General features: G+C 28.0%; 1 long non-coding RNA gene and 1 pseudogene across 2 annotated transcripts in view; both read left to right on the top strand.

Annotated features, from left to right (window-relative positions):
* LOC149886416 (uncharacterized) overlaps positions 1-16,376 on the top strand; it is a 204,547-nt gene that overhangs the window by 14,056 nt on the left and 174,115 nt on the right. The gene's annotated exons all lie outside the window — the stretch shown is intronic.
* On the top strand, positions 1,376-14,451 carry LOC149886427 (uncharacterized; annotated as a pseudogene). The gene is made up of 11 exons (XR_016454596.1): positions 1,376-1,493; positions 1,921-2,043; positions 2,382-2,429; positions 5,182-5,281; positions 7,553-7,774; positions 10,796-10,902; positions 11,015-11,106; positions 12,256-12,282; positions 12,369-12,442; positions 13,368-13,526; positions 14,238-14,451. The product of XR_016454596.1 is annotated as an uncharacterized LOC149886427 (transcript).

The following is a 16,376-nucleotide window of genomic DNA, read 5'->3' as shown; positions in this document are numbered from 1 at the left end:
GAGACTCAAATCCAAAAAAGGAAATTAAGTATAAACCCTGCTGAAACTTGATGCATTCTCCCAAAAGAGACTGTCAAAAACAATAATCTTGGTCAGAATACAGTTTATTCCAGCAAGTGAAGGTTTAATGTAGAAGCGAAATTACTTCTGAAACGCTAGACCTGTGGTCAAAATGCACCAATTAATTTTTAGTAGCAAAGTGCAGTATAAACAGGTAAATAACTAGCGAGCAATTTTAGAGTAGAGTGTAGTAGGATGATTTTAGGACTACCACCATTTGTGTCAGATATAAAATCTGGTCCATCTAAGATTCGCTATTCACTGACTGAGGAAGAAGTCCTTACTGGAATTCATACGTCTATAGAGGATCAAGGATCACCAACACTGGATAGCTGCTGATTAGAGCAAAGTAAATTTAATGACACAAGTCTGTTTTATAACTTCATATTGGATTATTTTACTTTTTTTACATACAGCTTTTACTGTAATTGTTTTTTTTTTTGATCAGCAATTAAGGAAAACTGACTCGATGAGATATTGCCGACTCATCTGAAAGAAACCTTGATACTATATTGTTTCTATGCGCATTGAAACAGCTTGACTCTTTGTTAATTTTTGAGCAGCCATTTTTCTGTTGTTACACCTCTTGAAAATCAATTGGTACAAATATTATGCAACCAAATTTTTGACTCGAGGTCCTGCTTTTCTGAGTATAAGGCAGTCCAAAATCAAGTTCTCCCTTGAACAGTATAAGTTGCTCTCTGACGAAAACCAACTTTTTTTACAATCTCCCTTTAAGTGAATGCATTATATTTTAGTAAGACTTCTGGCCTCTTTTTCTTGAGCTTGGGTCTGTGAGCATCAGAAAAGCAAAAAAAATTATTTTGAAATTAAGAATAAAACATAGAAAAGTTAGTGTCATAAAGCTGCTAGGTATACAAATAATGTCCCAAAGTAAAAAAAGCAACATTAAAAACAGTAATAAAACATCATAGAGTGTTGTGTCTTAAGACAGCCAGCACTTTGTGTAGATATAAAAACAGAAACTTATCTCAAAATTTCAAAACCTTAGATTAAGTTATTGAAATTTCAAAGAATTTTTATTTTTCAAGAACTAAAAATCAACATTTGTTGACTTACTACATTTCTATCTTGATCAAAATCCAATGCTTCAGCCTGAAAAGCCAATAAAATTTAAAGTTGATTCTAATATTTCTCTTACCACTGAACATCCGTAATACATTTATAAATAATATAATTTGGACTAAATGTTAAATAATTATTTTCGTCAAAATATTTAAATGCTTGAGTATTTTTTTTTAATAACTTTATTTTTTGTAGCTTTACATGGGAATATATTAGCGATAAACTTGGAAGAAAGTTATCTCTTCTTGTGGCTGGAAGTTGTCTTGCAGTTACAACACTGATGTTTGCTTTTTCTTTCAACTATACATGGGCTGTGGAGACAAGATTTTTTCAGGGTTTGAGCATGGGTGATAAAATATTACTATTTATATTTGCAAAAGTTTTATTGCATGGTTTTGTATATGTCATAACTATTTTTGACTAAAATATTTTTTGCTTCATTCTTATAATCTATTTGCTGTTTCATTTGATATATGATCTCATTTAAAATAAGAATAAAAATGGTTACTGTAAGTGAATGAGAACTAGTCAACTGAATCAGAATTGAGAAAAAAAGTAAATCTATTTAAAAAATATATATCTCTTGAAGCAAATATAATGGCTTTAAGCAAAGTTATAATATAAAAACTATTCTTTGAACAAAAGGATCATAAACGTTTTTCATTTTTTCACCGGTTTCTTTCAATATAAATTTTCAGAATGTGTATTTTCACATTCTCTATTCAGTCATTAATGTTAAGTAGCTGCAATTTTAAATGATGTTTTTCTTTAAAGGAGTTCTTGTGATTGCAAAGGCTTATATCTCAGATATTTCTGATGACACAAACCTTGCAACTGGTATTGGTTTAATTTTCTCTGAATACAATATTGGGTTAATTGTTGGTCCCAGTATGGCTGGTAAGAATGTTAACAGTTTTCTCCCATATTTTAATCCTTAAAAGCTAGATTTACAGGCTACACCTACAGATTGTATTAGCAGATTTTAAGAAACAACCTTTTGATGAAAAAAAATAAATTGAAGTGGCCATTTAAAATTTTTGAGGATGTATCTGTTATAACTTTGAATTTATGCTTTCCGACGCATAGATTGCATTTGACTGTTTGTATTGTATAATCTGATTGCATAAAATGCAATATAATAAAAAAAACACTAGCAACCAAATGCAATTTTTCTAAAAGCAGCATAAGATTTCAGCAGAAATTAAAATGTTTTTAAACTGTTTTTTAACTTCCAGGATATCTAGCCTTCCCTTCTGAGCAATATTCAAAGACTTTTAAAAAAGGTGAAACTTATTTTTGTTTTTCAAAGACAAATGATTGTTAAGTTTGTAATAGACTTAGAAGTTTTTAACTATATGTTTTTTTGATGTCTTTTTTTATTTACATTTTAAAGTACTTTAACTTATTTAAAATGATATAAAAACTCAACATCTTCTTTTTTTTTTTTGCATGAAAAAGCTGAAAATGCATTAAATTTTATAAAATTAGTAGTTATTAGATATTTCTCTTACCTAAAACATTTTCGATCCAACTTTTTTTAATTAGCTTGTCTTAAAAAATTGTAAGGAAAAAGCTTTTGTCCAGTTACAGTAATTGCAACATTCAGTTTTAAGCTGGCCTGTGGAGTCTGAGTTGCAGAGTCAGAGAAAAATCTCTTTGTAGTAAGAGAAAAATAATTTTTTAATATTAAGAATAAAGTGAATTAGTAAATATGCAAAAACACTTTATGATTTATTTATGATGTGAGAGCAATTTATCCTTTGTATATTATCAAAGAGTAATTCTCATACAAAAATAGTTTAAAGTTGTATTTAGCTACTGGCTCTTGTACAAGGCTGGTAGCAACAGTCTACAGGTTTATATATCAAATGATTTAATTCTGGTTGAATTGACAACAATGTACCTCAATCATTGTTGGATCAATATTTAAAATATAAAAAATGACAATTATATGGGGTACTAACTACAGGTTATGGTGTATTTATGTTAGTATGATTTGTATCTACAAAACAACTTTGGTTACTAACTTACAATAGGTTACATGAGCAAACCTAACTACAAGTTTTGGTCTAAGAAAGTTTAAGAAATATTCTTTTAACTTATTTAAGTGATGCAAATAGCTATCTATCATTTTTATTTAGTAATATATACCATAAACTTTTACAAAAGCAAAGTCAGGGTTGGAGTTGGATATGCACTAAAGGTTGGAGTTGGCGCAGGAATTAGGGTCGCATTATTAGCTAGCTGATTCCAGAACCCTGGTTTTATGCATTAGTTTAGTTTCATTGAAACTATGAGTATTACTATCCAACAACTTGACAATTTTTTCATAGAAGCCATTGACGAAAAAGCTGATGTATTTTTGATGTTCAATGGCGTGCAAATATTTCCCGCAAATGATATTTCTTACTCTTATTTTGAAAAAAACTAACGATTTATTATCGTTATGAGATGTTATTATGAAATATAGGAAACAAAATAATACAGTAAAAGAATATTGTTTATATTTGGGAATATATGTAGTAATTGTTATAATTACATGTGCAAAAGTTTCCAGATACTTTGTAGTAAAAGAAAAATTATTAATCCTCGTGTTCTTTAATTGAATTTAACTAAATTTTTGATATTGTTTTGTAGCCGTATCCTTTCTAGTGATAACAGCTGCACAACAAAAGAGCTTTCCTTAATCAATTAATGCAATAAGGTGGAAATTTGTCCATTCTTCTTTCAATGTTTTGAATAACACAGCTTTGTTTGAATATCTATGCATTCCAACTTGATGATCTAGCGTTTCATGTAAGTGTTCTACTAAGTTTAAGTCTAGTGACTGTTATTACCAGCTTAAAACTCTGACATTTAAAGCAGAAAAACAAAGTTTTAATAACTTTGATGAGTCTTTGGGCTCATTATCCATCTGAAATTTTTATTACTAAGGGATTGTTTTTTCAGCATATGATAGAAAATTGTTTTCTAAAACATCCTTGTAAAAAACGTTCATATTTCAGTTGATCTTGACAAATGGTCTGATTCCTTGTAAAAAGAAAGCTCCTTAAACCAAGCCTCTTTTTTGGAATAAGGATTTTTGGTGCCAAATACCATTTGTTGTGCCAAAATGTTGTCATGCATGTTTTTTATCACCATTTCCAAAAAGGTTAAGTTTGTCTGAGAAAGCTACTTTTTTGAACCTTTAATTGTCTGATTTTGGCAAATAAATACAAGTAATAAAAACCAATTAGTAAAAAGCTTTCAAATTAAAACGAGCCGTAAATTTAGGTTTCTGGAGACATTTTGATATGTTTTTTTCTTTTCAGAAAGACCTCCAAACAAACCTGGGAAATATAAATTGCTGTAGAAAAGACTTTAACAATAATGATTTTAAAGTAGCTCCAAACAAATTAATTGAAAAAGTTGATTTTTAATATAAAACGAACTTCACTTATTCTAGCGACTTTATAATAAAACGAATTTTATTATAACGCCTCTTAACGTCCTCTAAAGTTGACACAAAGTTAAGTGCAAAGAACTCTTAAGATCTTGCACCAGGCGTTAGTCTTTTTTTTAAATAAAATACGAAATATTATGGCCTTTTTTTAAAAAGAGTATGAAATGTTACTGCTTAAAACTTTTGTACAAGACTGTATTTGATGACTATATCTGTTATACTCTATAAAATTTTCATTTTCTTTGTTTTTTCATACTCTTGATATCATCTTCATAATCTTAAATACATTTTACATTTTCATATTTTTTTATCATCTTTCATAATTTACGTCTTTCAAATATATTCTTCTTATCTTGCACTTTATAGTGTTTTAAGTCGAAATATTTTAATACTTTACTTAAAACACTGTTTAATGGAATATTTGTATTCTTAAAAATAGGTTTTTCTAACAAAAAGTGTTTCCTTTGCAATGCATAAGTGTCCAAAATTTTAATCGAAATTTTATTTAAATTTAAAAACAAATTTATTTAGAGTTAAAAGTTAGACAATTTTAAAAATTTTGTATTTATTTTGTAACTATAATCTAATTTTAGGTTCATTCTTTGACCATTTCAAAATATTTATTCCAAACGTAATTATTGTTGCTGGAACAACATTGGCATTGTTTAGCGCTGTCTTTGTTCTTCCGAATAGGTAAAAATATCTTTTACATATATATATATATATATATATATATATATATATATATATATATATATATATATATTTGCCTGATTGCTTATACTTAAATGTTCTCGCAAAAAAAAAAAAATTGAAAAAAGTAACAACTCAACAACAATATGATTGCTGGGATTTTTGTGTGTGTTTTACACTTTTCCTAATCCTTGACTTAAGAAATGTCGAACATTTTAATGTTCTGACTCTTTCAAAAGTATAACATTGTTTAAGACAAAAAAGCGAAGCACTGCCTTTCAATTAGTAATTTTTAAAAGTCAAAACGTCCTTTTTTGAAAAAATTGAACCTTTTTAAAGCACAACCTTTGAAAATGTCCAACTTTTTCAAAATTCAAAAAAACATTTTTTAAGAAAACTAAGTTTATTTGAAGTTCCATCTTTCAAATAGTCTGAGTTCATAAAATCTAGTACCTTGTCTTCGAAAAAATTTTTGCTTTTTAATTGCTTAAAAAATTTTTTTAACTATTTTGCTATCTGTTTATTAGAAAAAAAAAGAAACGCTATGTTATTAATTGTAAATAAAAAGCATTGAGGTTTGGTTTTTTAGTACAAATAATAAACAAAGGATATAAGAAAATACGAACTTTTTTTTTAAACAGATTGAAATATAAATATATGCATTTAAAATGGCAAACATTTAGTGAGACAAGGTTATTATCATTATCTATGATTTTTTTACCTAAAAAATATAAAAACAACAACTGAACAAGTTATTAAAAGAAAAGTTTTAACAGATTAGCAATTCTATGCAATCTCTTGAAAGGATGAAACAAATTCACATGGACTAGAGTCTAGCTTTTTAAAAATGTGCTGCTTCTAAAAAGCTTAGCTTTTTTAAAAAGATGACATTTAGACCAAAAGTCAAAACTGTAAAAAGGTTCATCTTTTTCCAGAAACATGAAGGTCGAGTTTAGCTTTTTTTGAGGTAAAACTTTTTAAAAATAGAAAGTTTTTAGAGCTTTTCCAGATCTTATACAACTAAAGTTGTTTGTTTCAGTAATTTCAATTATAGCCTAATGTTTATTGTATACTTTTAAATGTTTTAAAAAAAACTGTTTATCGGCTTGTTAAAGATTTATAAATTTATTTCCATCTAGACCATCTATTTATTTTCTCATTGTTTAAAAGCATAAGCTTCGATTTTAGAGAAATATGTTTAAGTTATTCAATTTTAGAAATATTTTGAGTTTTGTAAATAAACCTTTTTTTGCAGGTTTTTGGTTCCACTTTTTCATAAATAAATGTGCTCAAATATTTAGGTTGAGATCAACAATGCCATTACTTTCAGTAGTGGTCAAAAATATTTTTTCTATCGTTTTTTTAAACCATTTAAGAAAAAATGTCTAAACCATTCTTTGTTTTGTGAAATGCTTAACCAAGCAAATATGTTTTTGATTGGTCCTAAGTTATTTTGTTTTAATAAATACCTGCATTCAATTTGTTTTTTTTAAAAAAAGGTGAACCTAACAGTAATTTCGCTCTTTATTTTTCAATTAGTTTTTTGAAGTTCTTTAATTTGCATAGATTTTTTTTCAGCAAATTTTATTGAAAAATATAGCTTAAATAAATTTTCGAAAGAGTATTTATACTGAAATAAACGAAATTAAAGTAAAGTTTTCATCTAACAGGTATGCTATACATCCGAAAAGCAAATGAAAAGATCCCTTGAACGCTGTACCAACTGTTGAACACAGAGGTGGTAGTGCCATGGATGATGTTTTGCTTTTAGTTATGTATGACTATTTGTTCAAGTTTAGGGCATCATGGATGCCAAATTCTATGCTGATTTCATGAAAAGATATATGCTACTATTTGTGGAAGCAAAAATGGGTCAATAATAGTGTTACCAGCAAGATAAAGACCATTAAAACACTAGAAAGGCAGAGAAAAATTGGATCACATCTAATAAAGTCTGTGCTTTAAACTGGTCTAAACAAAATTCTTGATGTAAATCCCTTTTTTCCCCCAATTGCAGCTTCACACCAAAAATAGAGGTTTTTGACTCAATGCATCAAAAATTTTTCTGTTGTGATTGTCTCAATAGACTATGCCACCAAATACTGATTTGCATAGTTATAAACTTCATAAAATTTTACTGCTATCTCCTTTTCTCACTTTTTTTTACAAATATTATTGAAAATAAAAATATATTTGACCTGAAAATTTTTGTTTGATCCTAGAAAGCCTCGTGTATCAGTTAAGTTGATAAAGTTTATTGTTTGTTTACAGAGTTTCCCATGATGTCATATCAATAACTGTTGAAGAGAAGAAAGAAAGCTCTGCGGACACAATGGATATTGATGCTTATCTTAATTGTTCTATTGATAGTACACTGCTTAGAAAAAATAATCAACCAAGCTCTGAATTATCAAGATTGATTGATCACGAGCCATCGAAACTTGAAACATACTGGATATGGTTGAAGAATAGCAGCTTTGGAAAACTTTTAAGGTACTAGTGCAATAGAATAGAAATTGTATACAAAAAAATAATATTAAACTTAAAAAAAATCCATACTTTTATAAATTAGATAAAAAAATTAAGTAGTCAATTAAAATAGTTGAATTTTGTTTTTAAATTCTAATCAAGTATAGTTTTAAGAATCTGTTTGTGTGTTGGTGAATAAATTGTTTGTCAAAATTATCGAATTATAGACAATAGATCAAATGATGCTTAAAATTGACTGCAATAAAAAAAGTTATACAATAACAAATTAGGCCATTGTTTTTGTATAATTGAGCAAATTAAGCAATCAAATTTGTAAATAAAGTTGAAAATAGGTAATGAAAACATTTCTGTTCATGAAATAAAATAAACCACCTTCGACCATCTGCTACAAAATTGAGAATTTGAAAGGGTTTCATATTCCAGCAGGATAATGATTCAAAATATACAGCAATCAAAATGTAGCTATACTTTTATACAAATAGCCACAATATTTTGAAATGGCTGTATTAAAATTGAACATTTATGGTAAACTTTGAGTAATATAAAAACTTATTTTGAAACTCTTACAGGCCCACCTGCGACCATCTACTACAATATTGAGAATTTGAAAGGATTTCATATTCCAGAAGGATAATTATTCAAAATAGACAGCAATCAAAATGTAGCTATACTTTGAAACAAATAACTACAATGTTTTGAAATGGCTGTATTAAAATTGAACATTTATGGTGAACTTTGAATAATATAAAAACTTAATAAACACAAAACTTTGTCAGCACAATGCTAAATAATGTAGATGAGTTCATCAAGGCTAAAGGAGTGCTCAACCAACTTTTCATAAAATTTGGCAATTTTCATGAAGTCTTGTTAGTGCAAATGTTTTGGTCATATAAAAAGCATATGATTTTTTTCAAGTGGATAAATTTTTTAATTTAAACATAAGCCCGTTTTTTTTATATGTTGCTGCTTGAATTTTTTAGCATAATATTAGTTTGTTAATGATATAACTATGTACAGGTCCTGAGTTACAGAATATATTCTATATTAAGGTCTGAGATGCAAATATGTTACCCTTTTGACACCCACCCAACCTAAGACGTCTTTAAGACAAGTTTAACTCATCTTTAAGTTTTCTAGACGTCTTAAGGTGGCTACCCACTATTAAAATCTGAAAAAATAAAAAAAAAGTGAAATTTTTTTTTTTTCTTATTTGTGGAAGGTTTAACCTTTATAAACAATATATAACGTACAACAATGGTATAAAAGTTTTATAAATTACCCTAATTTTGTTTTTTAAAAAGGGGCAAACTTCTAAAATTTTAAAAAATTCCATAGCAACGTCCTTAGCGACAGTTGAAATCTTTTTTTCTCCATAACTATTGAACAGTTTTTCTCAAATTTTACTGCATCTTAACTAGGTTGTTATCTACAATGTTAATTTGATTCCGAGCTAAATCCCATTTGCCAAAAGTACTAAAATCATATTACATATTTGTCTTAATTTGTCGTAATTTTTGTTTTTTAAAATATCTTGTTGAGTTCACCAGTGTTATTAAGAATTTATGTTAATAATATTATTATAATATGGGATCTAAAAACAGATATAAGAAGGTAAGAGCAAAAAAAAGACGTTTTTACGAAAGAAAATCTGTTGAGGTTGACATAACTCCAGATGAAACACCAACAGTTGGATTAAATAAAGTAACTGTAAGTCCTGTTATCGACAGTTCACATGCATCAACTTCGTTCAACAAAATTGATTTATCTTTTTTAAAAGTAACAAATAACATTCAAAAGGAAGCTAGTAATGATGATTGTAACTTGATTGTTAATTCAGACTTGCTAATTAATTTACTTAGTTTGCATGGTAAAACACAAAATGCAAATGAATCTCTGAATGGTATGATATGGACCAAATGTTCAAAAAGAGTTCTTACAGGAAAAGATTCATTAGAAATGGCTGCAGCATCTGCTGTTATTTGCTTTAATGAAGGTTCCCAGGGACTACTCCCTATATTTTTAAAGATCGGTATTGTACCTGGAAAGTATACTTTAAAAGGACTGCAAAATATTGATGTTAAACGCGTTAGAGAGATGAACAAAAAGTCAGCAGAGCCAGCCAAAAAACGAAGAAGAAAGCTAAGATCAATTAAAAAAGGTAACAGCGATGAAACAAATGAAAATGAGGATGAATTTTATGCCTCTGGTTCTTTTACTTAAGCTGTATGCTATTTTTTGACTTAATTTTATTTGTTTTTGTGTTTTTCTCCATTTAAAAATTTTCTATCTTCTAACAAAGATATCTTTAGTTTGGTTTAATATTTTTCTTTAAAGTTTTTTACGGAGATAAAATTTAGTTAGGTGAATGTGCTGAGTTAAAAATATTTACACTATGGTATCCTATTCAAATAAAAATTTGGGTAACTTGGGCTATTTTGGTATTTAATTTAAGCATTACACTAAATTGCAAATTCCAGAGCATTAAAAAAAATATATAATTTTTTTTTTGACTTAGCACATAGTGCATACAATAAACAATGTTTTTGAAAAGCTTGACTTAATTTGAAAAATTTGGCAGTTAGTCATCCTTGTTGAAAAATATGCTGTTTTTAAGTTAATTATGCACATAATTAATGACGTAATGTTGAAAATATGAAAAATTTGTATTTTTTTATCTGCTTTGATTCCAATGCAACTAAAATGTTTAAGTGTGAGGTAAAAAAACGATTCTATCAATATTTTTTTTAAATAGTGGGTAGCCACCTTAAGTTGTCTTTAAGACGTCTTTTGTTGCGTGGGGCATTTTTTATGGATGTCAATCACCACAAGGAATCAATTAAAGTTCTATTCTTAAATAAATTTTTGTTATACAATTGAAAAAAAAATTTTTTTTTTACATCTTTTGACTGTTTCAAAATATTCATCTGAAGTGAAATTTCTTTCACTTCAGTTGAATAATTTTTTAAAATTTTTTTGTTTATCATTTTCTTTTTCTTTTCTCCCTTTTTCTCTTTTTAAATTTAGAAATAGAGACTTTCTACTTTCTGCTTTGCTCTACGGCTTATATTCTGTTTTTACCATTGGTTTTGAAGAACTCTTCCCTGTATTTGCTGCTACTTCAGTTCAGTATGGTAAGTCTATCTAGTCACTACACATAATTGCATATACATTTTGATCATTTACTCTTCGGATAAGTTTTATCCTTTGTTTCAATTTGGCTTTGATTGTTTTTCTTTATTACAGGGGGCCCTGGAATGTCAACATCTGAACTTGGTTTACTGTATCTACTTGTTTCAATTGTAATGTTTATTGCTCAAATTGTTTTAGTCAATAAGGTAAGATCTTCTTGATGTTTAAAGTTTGAAAAATGGAATGTTCGCTGAATATTGTGAAGTTGGTAAAGATTTTCCAACAAATTCGAAGTACTTTTTCACTATTAGTAACTTTTTTAATTACTGTTAAATTAAGGGAATCTAATTACGCCAATATATAAACAAATATGTATACCAATATATACAAGATATACACGCTAAATAAAAGAAAAAGTAAAAAATTCTGAAAACTTCTGTAAAAAGGTTTTCTTCTGCGCTACAAAAAAAAATGTGAAAAAATGTGAAAAAATTCCCATTTTTTTATGAAAAATAAATCTTTTAATAAAAATATGACATTTAACTCACTAATTACAATTTTAATGAAAACTGAATTAAACTTCACCAAGTGATTAATTTTTGCTGTTTTATGGAAAAAACCATGTATATTGAAAAAACCAGTAAGTGCAAACAATCATTATGTCACTTAGTAATTATTTTTTGATCTTTTATGATATCAAAAACTTGTAAGTGTTTATAATAGTGTCTGAAGCATTCAAATGAGTAACAAATTTCATTATATAGAATATAAAATCTTTTTTTTTCTCTATTACTTAAATATAATACCTTGCTTTCTCCAAAACGTTTTCTAAGCTTTACCGTTAAATCGGCAATTTAATTTATATATAAAGCGACTGCTTTTGTTTTTTTCTTAGCAGTTAAATACTAGAAGTTGCTGAATTGTATTTTCATTAAACAGAAACTTAGATAAAACTAAAACTGAACATGCATGAACCATTTGGTAGTTACGTTTTGACGTTTTAAACATGCTATATTCTGAAACGTCTCATTCGTTATTTTCTGTGACTATTTCATTGTTTAATCTTTTTTCTAAAACTAAAGAGTTAAAAGTAAAACAGTTTATTGTTTGAACTTTAATGACGATTCTAATTTGAAAATTGTGAACTTGAACTTTGATTGAAGCTTTTATTCCCAAAATTTTGTTGTGTTATCACTAAAACAAATATTCAAAAACTTATTGATGAAGTTGTTAGTTTTATTGTTAAAAATGTTATTTATCAACTTATCATTATTAGTATCTGTAAAATATTACAATTATAATTCTCTATTATACACTTTTTCATATGTTTATAGGTGATTTTCATGTTATTATAGGTCATTGATCGGTTTGGTTCAAAAAAGGTAAACTATTTGTATACTTTAAAAATTGTTAATGTAATCCAGTTCCGTCTCTTGATAAGATGTCTGATCCTTTTATTTGTCTGCAGATATTTTTGGAGTCGTCTCTGCTATTTAGTACATTAATGCCATCGATACCTTAAATTGGTCTCATAAAAAAAAAGTAAGTAACTTGTTCTGCTCCTATTGCTCACTTGGGAAAACTGGGGCTAGTTGGCTACAAGGGCAAGTACAATTGATTTAATTTCAGAGATCTCCACCAGAGAGCACCAATTCATCTGCTACTCTTACTTCAGATCAGTTCGTGTTTTTACATAATAGTTATGTGATATGTGTTTATTTTTCCTAAGTTATTTTTAACATACTACAAATATTAAGATAAGTTAAAGATACAAAATAAGTCTTTAATTTTATATAAAATATATAAATAAAAATATTTTTGATATAATAAGATATTTTTGATATAATAAGATATTTTTGATATAATAAAATATTTTTGATATAATAAGATATTTTTGATATAATAAGATATTTTTGATATAATAAGATATTTTTGATATAATAAGATATTTTTGATATAATATAAATGTTAAGATGAGTTTGGAAAAGGTCTGTTGAATTAGGATTATTCTTTTATCTATAACTAGTTACCATCTTTATTAGGATTATAATAAAATAGATTTGTACTTAAATTTGACCCTGAAGAATGATACTTTTAATGATGATACTATTAATGGTGTACCCCCTTGCCTTTTCTGGTGTTTTATTCTTTTTTGAGATTGTCCGCTTATAAATGAGGTAGAGATACAAAGCCTTAACAACTGGTCACCAAGTACTTCAATATTTTTGTTTTAGGTTTTTAAAATTCTTAAATATTTACAAGATTCAAAAACTAAAACATCTGCCGACTAGCACTGTCTCATTCGCTTATTCATTAACAATAAGCGAATCTTTAACTGTTTCATTAACAATTGGCGAATATTTAGTATTATTTTTAAAGGGAGTTTAAATATATATACTGAGATGTAGTTGAATGACAAGAAATTTTTATTTTACAAAAAATAATACTTATTGTTTATATCATTTAGAATAATTCTTTGGGTTGCTTTGTGGTTTAACCAAGTTATTGTGCAAATAGCTATAACATCAGGCTTCGTTGCTATAAATGTGTTTACAAATAACTCTGTTGAATCAGAATTGGTTGGTCTAGCTAATGGCATTAAGTTGTGTGTGTCTTCTTTTGGAAGGTAAAGAAGCAGTTTTTTTTTTACGAGAGTAATTTTGAATACTCGACATAAGTTGTGGTATAAAAATTTGCAGTGGATTGCAAAGCTACACCTATCTTGGCATTAAAGTCTAAAAGCAATTTGTTGTATTTTTAAATTTGTTTCATCGAAAAAACATTAAAGATAAAATAGTTTGGTTAAATTAAAGTGTTATTTTGGGTTATTAAAAGGATTAATGTCTATGATTGTGTGTTTTAGGCGAGGGGGAAGGCGAAACTATTGCTAATTTTCACAGAGTAGAACAATAACTTGAAAGTCCTATTATCAGCTTCTCGATTGACTTGATGAATTTGTTTAAAAAACAAGTAATTTAGAAAAGAACCTAAAATATCTTTCATTGTTATAATCTTATTGCACCCATGCAACAATCCATAGCAAAACTTGCAGTTGTATCTTGTCTTTCTTTTATAGTTCTATTCCTAATACTAAAAAGATTTCTCGTTAGACTTCGCGTTTTCTAAATGATAAATAATAGTAACTTAAAGATATATTTCTTTTAAGATTCATAACGCAAACTTTTCGAATTACCCTATCTACTGTTTGTTTAGAATTACTGGGCCAAACATAATATTAAAAAAAAAAAAATCTCTTTTTATTTGAACGAAATTGTTGACAAGGCTTTCATTTTATTTATAAACTGTAATTTTCAATTTAGATCCGTTGGGGCTGTAGGTTTGGCAGCGCTTTCACCTGGTCTTTGGGAGACCAGAACAGGTCGTTTCCGTTCAACCAATACTTTGCGTTTATTTTAACTGCGATTGTTACTGTAATTCTGTCGTTGATCACCCTTCGTGTTCCAGAAAGGTTAAACAGAAAGAAAGTTGAATCATGATGACAAAAGCCAACAGTAACAATTCAAACAAATATCTTTAAGCTAATTCAATGAAAGTTTCCTTGTTGTTATAAGATATGTGAAGAAGAATTAACTTCACTGAAATTATTAGTTGTGGTTATAGTTTATGGCATGATAGACTTTGGTCTAATTTATGTAATAATAATAACAATGATAGCGACAAATGTATAGACACACACACACACACACATGTAAAAAAGTTGAAAAAAATCCATTTTTAAGAAAAAGAAATTTGCTTACTTTTTTCTTTAAAATTTTTAAACATAAACATGTTAGAATTTCATATCATTCAATTTAGATATTGAGAAAAACAAGCCAAATTGATTAAAAAGAAAATGAAAGCTATTCGTGTTAGAAACGAAATATAGAAAAAAAGCTATTTATAGTTAATTAAGTTTCAGATCCTTCATGGTTAGAAGAAGATTCGCGGAATTATTTTATGCCAAAAAAAATCTTATCATGTTTGTGCTTTTTGGGTGAACACGATTTACATTGGTATCACACATTGTTTTGAGTTAGCAATGGTTTTTCATACACTCAGTAGCATGTTTTTGCGTCTCTCGAAGTCTTTTTCTCGTCTCCGTTTTTTTGAATACAACATTTCCTGAGTTTCATCTGGAGCTTTACTAAAGTCAATATTACATTTCTTTAATTGCTTTGACTTTATGGTTTTGTAGTCTAACTTAGGTTCTCGAGCACTTCAGATGAACTTAGACACAAGTCTTCAACTTTCGGAATTTCGAATTTTGTGTAAATCAACATGAAAACACAGAATACAAACAACTTTCTTTAAAGTACAATTGCAATTCTTCACAGAATTGCAATTGTACTTTAAAGAAAGTTGTTTGTATTCTATAAATCTAAGTACAAGACATTTTTGTACTTTAAATCTAAGTGCAATTCAAATTGTACTTTAAAGAAAGTTGTACAAGTCATTTTTGGTTTAGATTTTTTTTAGATATAATGCGAAGAATAATATATATATATATAAATATTAATATTTAACTAATTAAGCCACGTTTATTTAAAAACCGCGTAAACTGTAATCAATTAGGATGTTTACTTTAGACACAAAAAAAAACATTTCCAAGGTTTTTCGCTCTATCAATGTTCTTTCGTACGTGTACACTAAGCTTTCCGCATTCATTAAATAAAACGAGGTATTTTTAAATTTTCTTTGTGTTAAATGAGCAAACAAACACAAACAAAAAATTGTCTTTTTGTCTATCGTTCATTTTGCAATAGCATTAAGTGCTAGCTAAAACCAAACCGCTATGAAAACTATTCGACAATACAGTGCTTTTCGGGAAATGTTTATTGAAAAGGAACACCAAAAAACAAAGCAACAAACAGAAACAAAAATGAACCACGCTTGACCGGCAGAAAAATTCTTTTCTATCTTCTAGTGCATTACACTAATTTAAGTAGTATGTGTTAAAAAACTTGTTTTTTGTTCTTTTTTTTATTTTGATCTGTTATATGAATTCCTGACTTTCAGTCATTAACTTTAGTATGCACTGCTTTCAAAATTCTACAGTCTTATTTTTTTGCTGCTCTCTCTGCCATGTACCATTTTAACATTGGCCCACTGCTGGCCCAACGCTGACATAAACAGTGGCCCAGTGCTGGCTGCCGTCATGGGTCCTGAATCGTTTTGATTATCGACCCAACGCCGGACCAGAAACGGCAAAAAGCACTAAACTTGCGCTGTGCCGACAGTAAAACTTGCATTAGGCCAATAGCAACATTTGCAGAAGGCCGGAAGTAAAACATGTATTAGGTCGATATTAAAACATGCGTTGGGCTAATGGTCAAACTGGCATATGCCAGTCTGGAATGTTCTGCCGGTATAAAACTTGCATTGGGCCGATAGAAAAAAATTCTTTTTAGTTTTTTAGTTTTAAAATTTATCAAACTAAATAACTCTTGCGAAATTTAGTAGTATGATATAGAAAATA

This window comes from Hydra viridissima, unplaced genomic scaffold, assembly GCF_058129835.1.
Source record: "Hydra viridissima isolate aposymbiotic clone 2 unplaced genomic scaffold, HvirCarnegie_v1 scaffold_7, whole genome shotgun sequence".
NCBI classification, from domain to species: domain Eukaryota; kingdom Metazoa; phylum Cnidaria; class Hydrozoa; order Anthoathecata; family Hydridae; genus Hydra; species Hydra viridissima.
The sequence above is the reverse complement of the archived record's forward strand: the minus strand, read 5'-3'. Positions and strand labels throughout refer to the sequence as shown.